Genomic DNA, 15021 nt, shown 5'->3' on the forward strand with positions numbered 1-15021 from the left:
TGACCGTGCGAGCCGTTTCCAGCGGCACTTCTCGGGAAGCCTATAAGTAAATCCACTAGCCTCAGTGTACTTTCCACTAGGGAAGAAAAGAGCTGAGTAAATACAGCACTAGGCATGCGGACACAGGGCCGGGACTAAGGTGGGCTTGTCCCCAGGCTCAGGCTTCTGCCTAGCCATCCTCATTTGTCACCCAAGGAGGCCCTAGTTCTGCAAAACAAAGTGGAGTGCAGTCTGAGCAGAGTCAGCAGGACAGGGCTTGGTGCCTCAGGGCGTTCAGGAGCTGTTTCCTCCTCCTCCTTGGTGTCTGCACGCTGGTAGGGCCACACCCCCACACGGAGAGCACACAGATGCGGAGTCTCCTCTAAGCTGTCTCTCCAGGAAGGAAAAGGGCCAGGAGGCGGCATACACAGGGAGCAGGCCCAGCTATCCCAGGCCACGCCCACAGCTACCCCGGGTCACGCCCACGGCTACTCTAAGCCGCACTCCCAGATTGGTCCTCGAAAGAAACACGCCAGCAGGTGGCGTGGTGGTTAAAGATGCTGGACTCCCACATGGCTGACCTCAGCTCGAAGACCTGGCAGCTTGCTTTCTCTCTCTCTCACTCTATGGTCAAATAAAAATAAATAAATAGATAAAGATAAAGAAAATAATTTTAAAAAAAAAGAAAGAAAGAAAGAAAGAAAGAAACAGGAATGATGGGGTTCCTGTGAGACATTCCCGAGCGTCTGAGCAGTGGACAGCAGGGACCGTGGTTCTCAGGTACCATGTCTCTCTACCTCTGTTTCTACATTCGCAAAAATGAAATGAAGCCAGAGAAAAAGCAATGTCTGTGTTACCTTTTAATTTTCTAATGGATCCTACTCGATTTGTTCCCGAATCAGAAACATGTCATCTTCTTTAGCATGCTCCTGGCATGCCCAGGGCCACCTCTGGGCGCCAGCAGGGACCCTGTGCCCGAGGATGCAGCAGTCAGCGTGTCACATCGCCATCATGGCACCACAGCAGCCCCCACAGGTAACTCCGCTACTTGTCCCTACTTCACAGAGCAAGGGACAGCAGGCTGGGGTGGGGAGCACTTTTTTTGAAAGCGTACTTGTGCAGAGTCAGGCAGAACTGGAAGTGACACTAGTGGTAGAGAAAGTCATTCTAAACTGCAATTGGGAGAAGGAACGTTTGGGCCAGAAGATGGTGTGGAGGTTAATGTGGCTGCCTACATGGCTGATGACATGGTTCAAGTCCCAGACCCGACACTTTGAAAATAGTCATGCCGGGCATATGTGTATGTGCGCCCCACATCCCAGGAGGAGCACGGAGGAGAATGCGGGAGAAGGGATTGTGGCGTGGGCATCCCAGCCCAGGGGAGGTGATCTCTCGGTTTCCCTCTCTCTCTCTCTGGCAAGTGCACACACCCTATAGCAAACTGAAAAGGAGAGAAACATAGAACAACGTTTTTAAATAGCTGAAATCTATCGCAGATTCTCTCCCCACGCAGCCCTGTAATCACTTTGCCATCCTCACATTCTGCAGTGACAACTTCTCTGGAAGCATGCTTGTTTCCAGTACGCTCACACACGCCAGCGTCTCCCACGCCGCCGTTACTAACTCTGGAAGCTGCGACCTGCTCCGCGGGCGTTTTGCGTTCGTGCCGTTTCCCTCCGCCTGCCATCTCCAGGCACGGCCCCATTCATTGGCCGCAAACCAGGAGTCCAATGAGCAGAATGTGTTTACACCAGCATGCGTCTGTAGGAACAGCACCATGTGACGTGAGCCGGAGCGGGGCTCGTGAGGAGGAATGTGGCAGGAGCCACAAGGGTAGGCAGCAGTTCCCATTTCTTCAGGAGCCCCTGAGGGGCATTGGAAAGCCCGTAGGGCAGAGACTCCTCCCCAAAAGGGCACCTGATATTGACACACACCAAACCATGCTGCGTACACCTAACACACTGGGGTTAAAGAGGAGCTCAGGGTGTCCTACCTATGTCCACACCGAAATAGCCATGGTCAAGCCTGCCCCACACTCTCGGGCCTCTTGCATCACCAGACTCCCCTCTGGCCCATCACAAAGCTTCCGTGAGTTTTCCAAACAGCCCTGCTGAAAAAAAAAACATGAAATGAAATGAAACTACAAGGGGCGGAGGCAACGCCCTGGGGTCCTCTGGTCCTCCATGCTCTGCAGCCCGGCATCTCTGAGCCGGCGGCATGGGGTAGACAGCCCGCACTGGGAGCTGGGTGCAGGGGGAGGACATGGGCCCGAGGCGTCTTTATTAGCTGTCTGCACAGTCAGGCAGCTGTGCGTTCCTGTGGGGTGAGAGGCATGTGCGTGTGGCGGGTGGGGTGGGGGAGGACTGAGACACACTGGCCATGAGCAGGCTCCCAGCGCATAGTTGAGCTCAGGTGTGACTTGACCTTCCTCCCCAGGGTCTCCACACCACGTGGCTGTGCTGAGAAGACAAGCTCTGCCCCTGGGCTTCACCCGCTCCCCGCCAGCATGCCGCACGTTTGCCCTAGGGTGAGGCCGCAGTGAGGGGAAGCAGGGACAGCCACTGGCCCTCTGACATGTACCCCATCGGGGCAGACGTCCCCTCCCCCTGAAGCTGGGCTGCTCCGGGTTGACTCTGACCACTAAAGTATGCTGAGGCAGGGGGAGAGGATGCAGCTCTGGGCCCGGGCACTGTGAGACGGCTCCCTTCTCTTCCCTGTCAGGAGCCCTGAGCCACACTTTGATGCTGTGCTGAACACTGAGCCTGAGCCCTAGCGAGCAGCCTGCAGCCCCTCCTCCACATCGGACATGCAGCAAAGGTGACCTGGCCGTACGCACCTCTGCCGGCAGAGCAGCGCACTAGCCCAACCGTGCAGCTGGAACTGAAGAGCCGCCCAACCGAGCCCCACCCACAGTCATCATCAGCTGCAGCAGAGTCTCCAGTCCCCGCGTCTGAGGTTATGACTTGGGGTCACCTGAGGCCCACTCCAATGTGCTCCTCTCATGCACATTACTTCCGGGCTCCTACTGGACCAGCCTTCACCACTTTAGGCTGAACTAGAAGCTTCTCACTCTCACCCAGTGTAGACCTACCCCAGGGTGAGTGGAGCCATCTGGACCTGGTGTCAAGGTCCAGCCTATTAGAGCCTCAGAAGCTGCAGGGGAAGGGAGGTGGCTGTAACCCACAGCAGACTCTCCATCCTGGGTGGGACGCCACAAGCTCTCCTCTTTGGAGCCTTTGGTTGGAGGCCTGGCCACATGGAAGGTCGCCTGGCCTACTAAGCAGAACCAGCCTTCCGGCCGCTGCTCCAAGACAAGGCTTCTCAGCCTCAGCATGTGGACACGGGGGCCGTGTGGTGCTTTGTACAGGAGCCAGCTTGTGCACTATGGGGCACTTAGCATCTGTCCTGGCCTCTGTCTTCCCTCCTGGTTGTGACAGCCAAAATTGTCTCCAGACATCAACAAATCAAAATTGCCCCCCTGGCTGAGAACTTCTGCCCCAGCATGCTTTGGGCTTTGTCAAAGAGAAACAATTGCTAACTCCACTGAAGCTTGCAACACTAGCAGCCCATATTTTGAATAATATATTCCTTCAGATTCAGCCTTTGGAAACATTTACCCTTTGAAAGATTTCCTGGCCTTCCCTGCTTCTTCCTGCTCTGTGTGTGGTCCTGGGGAGAGAAGAATGCTTGCGACCTCCTCCTGAGGAAGCCAGGGAGAGCTGATCTCCTAACCCAGCAGAACCAGGGTTGTGCGGTGACCCACTTTCCCACTCTGGGCCTCTCCCTGCCAGCCTGCACCTCTGGGATGTGATAGGACTGAGGACACAGATGCGGGGAGAGGAAGTGGCAGGAAACCAGGCCCCTGCCCCCTCCCAAGCCTCATTCGGCCTGCGAGACCCCGGCAGTGCTGCAGGCCCAGGCGCTCCTGACTTCAGGGAGGCTGAGCCCCTGTCCCCCCTGGCCTCTGCCCCATGTCAGCCTTTCTCAGAGGAGGGAACTGAGGACAGAGCACAGCCCAGGCCCAGCCCAGGCTGATCAAGTTTGCAGCAGCCACAGCGAATCAATACTTCAACCCGTCCCGGGCAGGTGGAAGTGGTAATATACATATATCCCTCACCACAAAAGGAGAAACCTCTAGGAGAAGAAGATGACCTGACTGTTTGGCGAGTGTTTAATAACGCCCTTGCTGAAGTGGTGGCCCAAAGGTCCCCAAGAAAAAGAATGCTGGGAAGAAGCAGGACCACGGGACAAGGCTGGAGGCGCCTGCTTAGACATGACGGGGCTGCATGTGTCACCTGTGGGAGGGGAGGCCGGAGTTGGACTTGAGAGGGCTGGAGGCGGGGAGAGGAGGAATAAGGAGCCTGGGGGAGTGATGTGGGGACATGGCAGGCCGATGCGGGAAGGGCTGTCTTGTGTGGTTCAACAGGAGACCGAATCCTATTTATTTTCATGTTTTTTTCTAATTCGTGGTATGCATGTGCCTATGCTTGAGAGAGAGGGGCACCACCACAGGGCAGGGCACCACCACAGGGCAGGGCCGCACCTTGTCCCCTGCCTCTGGCCCCCAGATCCCGGTGCCTGAACCAGCGCCGGCCGAGTGTACAGCTCCCATGTGACGTGGCAGGAGGAAGGCGGGTACCCTGGCTGTGGGCAATGAGACTCCTGCAGAGACGCAGGCGCAGAGGGGTGGGGCGCTCACAGGGGCTGCCCTTGTGGGGCACACCACCGCCTCCAGGAACGGCCTGGATCACTTGGAGAAGAGTCTCCCTTGACTGACTGCGGGACCGACCAGGCCTCTGCTGCTCCCTGGGAATTAACCCAGCTCCCCTCCCCACAGTGGCCATGATGCCCGTGCGTGCCTCTCGATGGTAGAAGTGAACACTTGGGACAGCTTTTGCATCCTGCTTCTCACCTTCTTCTGAAACTCATCGTCATACACGGGAGAGCCATCCTAACCCTGGAGGGCAGGAGTGATGTTCACACTTTCTTTTCTTTTTTTCTTTGGAGAGGTTTTTTGCTATAGGGCGTGTGCGCTTGCCAGACAGAGAAAGACAGAGAGACAGAAAGCCAGAAATCAACCCCCAGGGGGGATGGCCACACCGCAATCCCTTCTCCTCCATGCTCCTCTCAGGATCTTGGGCACGCACACACACGCGCCCGGCATGCGTTTAAGCCACCAGGTCTGGGACTCGAACCACGGTCGACTAAATGGGAGTTCAGCGACATAGCCATTACACTAACTGCTGGTCCCTAATGTTCACACTTTCACTACTCATGAAATGCATTGACCCCAGAGGGGCTGCAGGAGGCTTCCAGATCTATCTGTGGGAGCCGAAGAAAGGCATAGGGCATGTGGGTGTGGCAGGGACATATTGGTGGCCAAGGTGAAGCCCCTGCTGGTGGCCAGGGATGGAGGGATGTTGTAAGAACTGGTGAGATGCTGAGGGTTAAGCCTGGCCTTGGGTTGGGTGGAGGGACCTGAGGGCAGAAGCCGGCCTCCCAGTCTCACCAGGAGCTCTTCTGGGGGAATGACACCCAAAGGCCAGCTGAAGAAAGAGCTGAGGCTCACCATCCCCAGGATCGTCCTGGCCTGGGTGTCAAGGAAGCCAGTCACACAGCCTTGGCCACTGTTCCCCCCAGCCAGTCTCTGCACGCTGTTATCAAAAGGCCTTCTGCAGCCAGGCTGGATTCGTCCTGTGGATGGGGCCATTTACCCCCGTGTGTCGGTCTGGACCTCGCTCATCTGTCGTCTCCATGTAGGACTCGGTCACTGATGTGGGACATCTGAGGGGGAAGCGCCTTACCTGTCCTATTGCCTTGTGTGCATGGCATGGCTTTGTAGATAGCAGGTGCCCCACACAGAGGCATGTCACAGGAGCATGTCCCTGAGTGTCTTCTGCTTCCACTGAACAGGGAGTTAGCATTCTTTTGTGAATAAATGCATGCCCGTTTCAAATTTCTACATACTTACACTTACAGGGCTGACCCCATCACCTAGTGGTATGGGAGCTGGAGCCCACGTGGCTGGGTGGTTTGAATCCTGACATTGGCAGCTTGAAAAACAACATGAGTGTGTGTGCATGTGTGCTCCAAAACCCAGGGCTGAGAGTGGAGAGAAGGGACTGACCCCTGGGGAATGCTTTCTCCCACACACACCTACGGGGTGCTTGTGCTCGCTGGCAATAAAAAAGTTTGGACCAGCCGACGGTGTAATGGGTACATCGCTGGACTCTGACATGGCCAACTGTGGCTTAAGTCCCAGACCCGGTGGCCTGAAATAGGCCAGGCACGTGTGTGTGCGTGTGTGTGTGTGCGTGTTTGCGTGTGTGCGTGTGTGCGTGTGTGTGTGCCCAAAATCCTGAAAGGAGAATTAAAGAGAAAGGATTGCAGTGTGGCCATCCCCCTGGGGGTTGATTTCTTGCTTTCTGTCTCTCTGTCTTTCTCTGGTAAGCACACATACCCTATAGCAAAAATCTCTAAAAATAAATAAATACACAAGTAAATTTTAAAGATTAATAATAATAAATGCTCACAAAGCAATTTTTTCAAAAGGTTTTTGCCTTAGGGCATGTGTGATCACCAGAGAGGAGAAGGACAGGGAGAGACAATGAGAGGGCAAGTGAGAACTCACCCTCCAGGGGATGGCCACGTTTCAATCCCTTCTCCACTGCCCTCCTGGGACTTGAGTACACATGCACGTGTGCCTGTCATGATTTTCAAGTCACCAGGTCTGGGACTCGAAACATGATAGGCCCTACGATTTCTCACTTTCCTTCTCTCTCTGGCAAGCGCACACAACCTCTAGCAAAACTAGAAAAAAAAAAAAAAACTACAAAACAAAAAACAAACCAAAGAAGTCGAACATAAACTGTGAAATTTCAAATGAAGATGGAACAGAGCTCAACCCCTTAGTGGTAGCAACACCACTCTCATAGCTTTGTTTGCAATGCTGATTAATGCAATCAGGGTTCAGACGTGGCACATCCCCACGCCATGTGATTTTTGCGACCACCTTGTCACACGTGTGTGAGTATTTACACGTATCTGCACTGGAACGGTGTCCCCAGTTATTCGATTTCTTTGTTTTCACAAGTATGAGGCTGAGATTCAAATGTGTCCTTGCCCCTTTTCAAGTTCAGACCTGGACAGCTCCATCCTATTGGAGACAAGGCCCCTCCCCTGTGTCCTGCTGTGCCCCAGCCCCCATGCATAATGGCACGAGCTGGCTAGAGGGCTCTTCCTGGCCAGCCCCTCTGCAAGTTCCAGTGGCGGCTCTCCCCACAAGGGACCAGCCCTGCCCTTACCCTATGCCTGCCCCATGCTTTGTCTGGAGGTGTAGCTTCCCCAGGCACACTCTAAGGACGGCACCCAGGGCTCACACTTTTCTGCAGGAGGCTCCTGTGTTTGGGGCAGAGTCTGGAGTCCCGGGTACCCTGGTCATTTCCCCACAGCTTCCGTCTTCCACGACCACAGCTCATCATGTTTGACCTCGTGCTAGCCGAGAAAGCCAGGATGACCTCACATCCGACAGCTGCAGCGGCCGCGGCCCCCTGCCCTCCTCCTCGCCCTCCCTTCAGTCCCTCACATTGCCAGTGTAGGGAGCACCTCTGGGGTCCCCAGAGAGAATAGGTAGTCATCTCGGTACTGATGTCCCCGTAAGCCACAGAGGTTTCCCTTAGCCCTGCAAAGTTCTCTGAGGTGTTGGGGGGAAGACCTGACCCACCTCTGCGGTCCTGGTGATGACGCTGCTGCGCCAGCAGCTGGGCTCTCCCCAGACCTTCTCTGCACTAGAGTAGGTGCTGGCCACACGAGGAAAGCAGAACTGGCATGTGGGTCTGTATCCACGGTGTCCCAGAGCTGGACCCCACTCACCGCCACCCCTGCAGAGCTCAGAGGCCTGTTTGTGCCCATGTCCCATACGTGGAAAGAAGGTGACCACAGAAGAGGGGCTGTCCTCAGCCATGGCACGGGGGTAGCAGCCACAGCTGCAGAGGCTGGGAGAGCAAGGAGGAGTCAGGAGGCTCTCTGGCCCAGACGCTCCAGGTCCTGCTCACAGGGGTCCAGAGGTTCTCAGAGGCCAGAATGGGGAGGGGCTGTTCATATGGCTCTCTGGGTGCCTGGGACCCACCATCAGCTCCAGGCAAGGTTCGTTTGGGGAGAGGATCGTTCCCGCACTAGCTCTCCAGTGATGAGGGCTCTGCAGCCTCTAGCCCCACCCCCCAGCTGACTGCTGCTCAGTGGACCTTGGTGTGCCAGGGTTCTGATCCCGGGGGCAGGACCGATCCGAGAGCCGCAGCACCCTGACCTCATGAGCACCCTGAGAACAGGAGACCCTGGAGAGCGGCCTGCTGTCCTCCAAGGCTGTGGAGCCATTGGAATCCTGGCCTTTTCCAGCATGGGCAAAGAAGCAGCAACAGCCCGCATCTCCCGGAAACCTTGCCAAGGGCCAGATGTCACGGCAGGCTTCCCGGCAGCCACCCTGTCAGCCTGCCCCAGGGTGCCAACCTGGCTTCTGCCTGGAGAATCATTAACCCCAGGGTTTGAAAGGCAGCCGCTGGCTTCAGCTCTGAAGAGAACCGAGGCAGGAGGCGCACGGCCACACATGCTACCTCGCCTGGTCACATGTGGGCAGGAACGCACCACTGAGGCCGCCGCTATCGCCAAGCCCATAAAAGGGGCAATAAAGCAGAGGAAGCCTCCCGGAGGGGCCAGGTGGTCGCAGTTTCGCTAAACCTGGGGCAGGAAGGGGCTGGGCGTCCAGGAAATGGATCGTCTGGGGTTGTTTATGTGACGAGGTGCTTGTGAGCGGGCTGTAAATCCACCTCATGTGGCTTCTTGTAAGCGGGGAAGCTCCTGAGAGTAAACAGATGGGCCAGGTGTCCAGGTCCCAGCGCGGCTGAGGGCATCTCCTGCTGACCGCTGCCTGGCCGCCCCAGGGCTCCCAGCACCCCTCCACCGCCCGGCCGCTCCCCAGACCAGAGCGCTCTAAGCAGGGTCTCTGCCCAGTCACATCGGCACCCCCGGAGCTCGCTGGAAATGCATGTGCTCTGGTCAGCCGTGGTGGCACTGTGACAATGAGACACGCCACCCCAAGGTGCTGAAGTCATGTGGAGAGGTCCTGGGTTGATGTCCAGGGCCCCACCTGTGCCCCTGTGCCAGGCCTCCGAGAGCGGTGCAGACTGTGGCATGAAGATGCCGTGGGAGCCCACCTCTCCTCCTCTCTTTCTTTTTCTCAGAAGAAATTAATAGATAAGCTTTTAAAAAAAGAAGAAGAGGGACCAGCAGTTAGTGTAACGGCTATGTCGCTCGACTCCCACGTAGTTGACGGCAGTTCGTGTGCCGGACCCGGTGGTTTAAAACTCATGCCGGGCACGTGTGTGTGCGTGCCCAAGATCCCGAGAGGAGAATGGAGGAGAAGGGATTGCGGCGTGACCATCCGCCCTGGGGGGTGATTTCTCGCTTTCTGTCTCTCTGTCTCTCTCTTTCTGGCGAGCGCAAGCACCCTTGAGCAAAAAACTCTCCAAAAAGAAAAATGAAGAAGAAGAAATGCTCAGTCTTGGTCCAGCCTTGGTGGCACACACGACTAAGATGCTGGGACCTCAGTTCAATTCCTGGTCCAACCCAAAGGCCAGGCATGGTGGCGAGCGCTGTAGTCCCTGGTGACCCAGGCAGACTCCAGGTAGAGCTGGCCTGGCGGCACAGTGGGACCCTGTCTGACACAGAGCTGGGCATGGAAGCGCGTATCTCTGGTCCCAGCAGAGAGGCTGAGGCAGGAGGGCCGTGACACACCAAGGGCATCTGTAAGAATGAAAGACGGAGGAGGGAAGAAGGAGGTGGGAGGAGAGAAGGAAGGAGAGCACTGTTAGGCCCGCCTGAGACCCGCCAGATGCCAGCCCCTGGGGCCTACCCCACGTGCGTCCCCTGCACCCTCCAGCCTCTCTGATGAACCTGAGCATTGGGAACTGCAGGCCTCGAGGCCAACCCTAACTGACGTCCCTGCCCGCGGTTCCTTCCTTGCTGTGCTCTCTGCACTTGCACGCTTGCCATCCCCAGCTCCCTAAGGCTGTCACCCTCCCTGGGCGGTTCTGGGCACCCCTGTGTTGCCTCCTTCATCAATTTTTATGATTCTCATGGCCCTTCACTTTAAAAAAACCAACTGAGGTAAAGGCTCACATAGCACCCGCCACCCTCACAGTTAACAGCCTCTCAGTGTGCGTTGGCGTGGCAGCGTAACCATCCCGGGAGCCGCCCGCCTCCACCATGCTTTCCAGCTCGTAAAACCGATGCCCCCTTCAACAGTAGCTCCGGCTCCCTTTCTCCCAGCCTCCTGCCACTGTCCCGCTGCGGTCCCTGCGAGTTGGACTGTCCAGGCCTCACGTAAGTGCCATCGCAGGACTGTCCCGGCCTCACGTAAGTGCCATCACGAACGCTTCAACTCTGTGATGTGTCTGTTTCACTTGGCGCATGTCCTCAAGGCCATCCATGCTGCAGAGTGGGCCGGAATTTTCGTCCTCTCTAAGACAGACTGCTCCATCACGGTCTGTCTGTCCACTCACTTACCAATGAGCCCTTGGGGAGTGCCATGGTGAGCTCGGGTGCCAGCTTGATGGGACCAAGGACACCTAGAAACCTGACAGTGTAGTTCCGGCATGTCTGTGGGGTGTCTCTAGAAGAGACCAAGGCGTGCATCTGTGTAGGTGGGGGAGAAAACCACCCTCGGCGTGGGCCTCCACGATCCGATCAGCAGGGACCCAGGGGAAGGAATATGGAAGACAACACAAAGAGAGACTCGAGGACTCAAGGCTCGCCTGCTTTCGGACGCCAGGACTCAGGCCACTTGTCCCCACCTCCTCAGGCTTTCAGCCCCGGACTGTGCCTCACAGTGGCTCCCTTCCTCAGAGGCCTCAGGACTTGGACTGAGCCGGGGGCCCCCAGCTCGCAGACGGCCTGCAGTGGGACTCCTCAGCAGCCATAGTCACACGCATTGGTCCCCCCAGTCAATCCCCTTGTATTTTTTACATATTTATCCTGTTGGTTCTGAACCCCTGGAGAGCTCTGGCCAATACATATGGCCCCCCACTTCTGGCCATTGTGAATAATGTTGCTACGGGCCCGGGTATATGATACCTCTTCCGCTTCACTTTCCGTTCTTTTGAGTATGTGCTCAGACGAGGAATTCCCAGGTCATAAGTTTATTTTGTTTTTGATTGGGTGAGGAATTGCCATACGAGCTCCACAGAGCTGCCTATGGAATCCACCCTTATATTCCAGGAATAAATCCCGCTCGGTCGTGGTATAGAACCCTTCTAATGTACTGTCCAATTTTGTTCGCTAGTTCTTGCCGAGGATTTGACATCGATATTCATCATGGATATTGGCCCGTAGTTTTCTTTTCAAGGACTGTCCTTTGTCTGGCTTTGGTATCAGGATAATTCTGGGCTTGCAGGACGAATTTGAGAGTGTTTCCTCCTCTTTAATTTTGTTGGAAGAGTTTGAAAAGGATCGGTATTATGTCCTTAAACATTTGGTAGGATTTGCCAGTGAAGCCGGTAGGTCCCAAGCTGTTCTTTGTTGGATTTCTGACTACTGATTCAATCTTCTCATTATCCATTTTCATTCTGCATTTCTGTATGATTCAGCTTTGGCGGTGGTTGTGTGTCTAGAAATGCAGCCGTTCTCTTTCTAGGTTGTTAGCCTGTAACGTTCCTAATAGTCTCTTACAGTCCTTTGAATTTCTATAGCATTAGTTGCGATGTGTCCTCTTTCGTTTCTGACTTTACTTACTTAAGACTCTTTGGCAGTCAGTCTAGTTAAAGATTTTTAAATTGTATTTGTTTGGAAAAAACTAATTCTTAGTTTCCCTGATGTTTTTTTTTTTGTATTGTTTTCCTAGTTTCTAATTTGTTTATGCTCTGACCTTTGTTATTCCCCTCTTCCCGCTAACTTTCGTTTATTGGGGTTTTTGCTTGGTCTTGTTTAAGTCTCTCCGGGTGTGAAGTTGGGTTGCTGATTTGAGGTCGGCATTTACACAGATCTCCTGTTAGAACTGTCTTCGCTGCGTCCCACAACGTTGGTATATCGTGTCTCCCTCTCCACTTGCTTCAAGGCCTTTTTAGAATTTCCTTCAGAGTTCTTCTTTGACCCAGTGGTTATTCTGAATTTTCCAGTTTTCCTCCTGCCGTTGATTTCATTGTGATCAGAAAAGATACTCGATATGATTTCAGTCCCCTTTCATTTGTTAAGACTTGTTTTGTGCCTACCACTCGCTCTGTCCTGGAGAATGTCCCTGTATACCTGAGGGGCTGTGTAGTCTGCGTCTACAGGAGGGAGTGTCTCTACGGGTCTGGTAGGTCACTTGGTCTAACATTCTAGTTCAAGTCAGTGTTTCCTTACTGATTTTTTGTCTAGGTGATCTGTCCATCATTGAAAGTGGGGTGTTAAGTCATGGTCCTTTGACCTACTAATATTTGTTTTATATATTTAGAGTTTCTGATATTAGGTGCATGTATTTTACCTACTGCTTCTCAGGAAATTTTTTATTTTTCTCAGCTTTGCTCCTCCCTGGGCCTGAGGTGTCCTGCCACACTTCTTTTCCTGTAAGCTGTCGTTCCAGCCGCCATGTGCCCCCACAGTCAGCCCCACTCTTGGTGGTCTCTGAGTTCACTTACAAACCATGCCCCGTCTCGGCAAGCCTGAGTTAGCCGAGATGGAAAGCAGGCTTACAGGCAGGTCCTCGACAGGCCAGGGAGTTTTTGGCAAGTTTCAGCCTTTCCTTCGTTTCCAAGGGAGATACCAAGACTGGGACACCCTCCTGACCGTGCCGTGCGGTGCCAGGGAGGAGGTGGCGAAGATGGACACTCCCACCAGCCTCCTGCGGCCTGGAGTGTGGCTTTGTCTTGGCTGGGGGCTGACTTGATTGCTGTAGACCCTTGACTGGCTTCTAGAGTTTCCACAAAGCTACTCTTGTCCACACGTTGCCACTTGGTGCTCCTGGGGAAGGTGGGGGGCCTTGGTTTCTGGACATCATGAAGCCAGATCCTGCCTCCTTCTACCCTGCCGCCCAGGCTCCTCTCTCTGGCCTCCGGAGCCTGCGCACACTTCGTTTTCTCAGCACAGGCCCCATCTCATCTCAGGAGCATTTCTGCCCTTCGTCCCCGGGAACCTGCTGGAAATAGACCCCCAGGACCGTCTTCTTACGAGTCCAGTTCAGGACATCAGGGATGGAATTCAGGCATTTATAGCTCAACGGGGGCCCCAGTAACTCTTAACCAAGCAGTTCTGAAAAAACAGACCTGTTAGTATCTCGCACTGAAATCCTGCCAGGTGAGAGGGGACCATCCATATCCACGCCACGAACAGCTGGCCAGACGCTGCACGAGACGTGTAGTACGAGAAGAAAGCCGCAGGAGTGTGACCTTACAGGCGGGGACGCGGTTTCCCGGGTCACTCTGCAGGTGTGCCGGAGTCCAGCCGAGGCAGGCCGTTGGCTCTGCTCCTGGTCCGGAGGCCATGCAGCTCTCCTCACAGCCCTCTCCATGCCGATCTCAAGGACCTCTTCTCAGGAACATCGCACGTGCCACGGGGCGGTGGCCACCAGCACCCCACCGGGCCTCGCCTCCTGCTCCAGCTCCGCCCAAGACTGCTCCCCACCATGTCCACTGGACGGTCCTTCCTGTGAACCAGGGCTCTCCCCATCCCATGTTTTCAGTTCCTTTCTTTCTTCCGCGGTTAAGAGAGACTGAGAGAAAGACACCTCTAACAGCATCCTCATGCCAAGCTTCACCCCTGCCTCTGCCCACCAGATCATGGGTGCGTGCATATGTGGGGTGTTTAGGGAGCTCCCAGGATGGAGCCCACGGCCGGCCTCACGGACCACTGTACTCTGCTGCATGAACGTCCAGCCCCCCAGGGCTGTTCTCAGTCCCTCTCTTCTCCCCTCAAGCAGCCCCTGGTATGCAGAGCAGAGCCCCCCAGAGTCCCCCAGAGCGTGTCACTGTCTGTGCCCTCTCCTCCCTGGTTTCTGCGCATGCTCTCCTGGTCCCTCCATTAAGTGCCCGGTGCTTTGGGGCTTGTCCCTAAACCCTTTCTCCATGGCAAACTGTCCACACCTGAGCCACTCCCAGCCTAGGTACTCACGCCAGGCCTTTCTTCCGTGTACCAGACCCTCGGACTGCTGCTCTCCGGCCCGTCCTTCGGTCCACCCAGCTAGCAGAGTGCGAGGTGGCCTCCTCTTCTCCCTCCTGGGAGCTGCTTAGACTGCTCCACCCTGCCCAGCCTGATCCGTGTGGGTGCCTGGGGCTCTGAGAGTTGGCGTTTTGTATTTTTTTGTTTGTTTGATTATTTATTTCTTCATGAATGTGAGAGACAAAAAGGGAGAAATACGAGCACTCTCAACGAGGCCTCCCACTGCAGTGCCCAGCCCTCCATGCCTCTGAGACCACAGGCCCCTGCCTGGTGTGTGCAGGTCCACCGGGAGCCAAGGCCCCAGTGGTCCGGGTCAGGGTGTTACCACTGCACCACCAAACCCACGAGGCCGGCCGGCATGGAGGGTTCTAAGGCCCTGTCTGGAGATGTCCCTGAGTCTGCCAGGCACGTGTGCCCATCAGGGCTGGCTGCAGCTGGGTGTGGATCTTGGTGTCAAGATCTTTTTGGGGTTCTTCTCTTTCTCTCTATGTGTGTGTTTCTTGTCCATGGAAGAAATACATAAATAAGTGAATACATTTTTTTTTTTGGAGAGATTTTTGCTATAGGGCGCGTGCGCTCGCCAGACAGACAGAGAGAGACATAGAGACAGAAAGTGAGAAATCACCCCCCAGGGGGGATGGTCACGCCGCAATCCCTTCTCCTCCATTCTCCTCTCAGGATCTTGGGCACGCACGCACACGCGCCCGGCGTGAGCCTTAAGTCACCGGGTCCAGGACGTGAACCGCGGTCGACTACGTGGGAGTCCAGCGACATAGCCATTACGCTAACTGCTGGTTCCCAATAAGTGAATACATTTTTAAAAGGTTGTGTAAAAGTAGGATTAAAGTACGAGTTTAT

This window comes from Tupaia chinensis, unplaced genomic scaffold, assembly GCF_000334495.1.
Source record: "Tupaia chinensis unplaced genomic scaffold, TupChi_1.0 Scaffold000404_1, whole genome shotgun sequence".
NCBI lineage: Eukaryota > Metazoa > Chordata > Mammalia > Scandentia > Tupaiidae > Tupaia > Tupaia belangeri.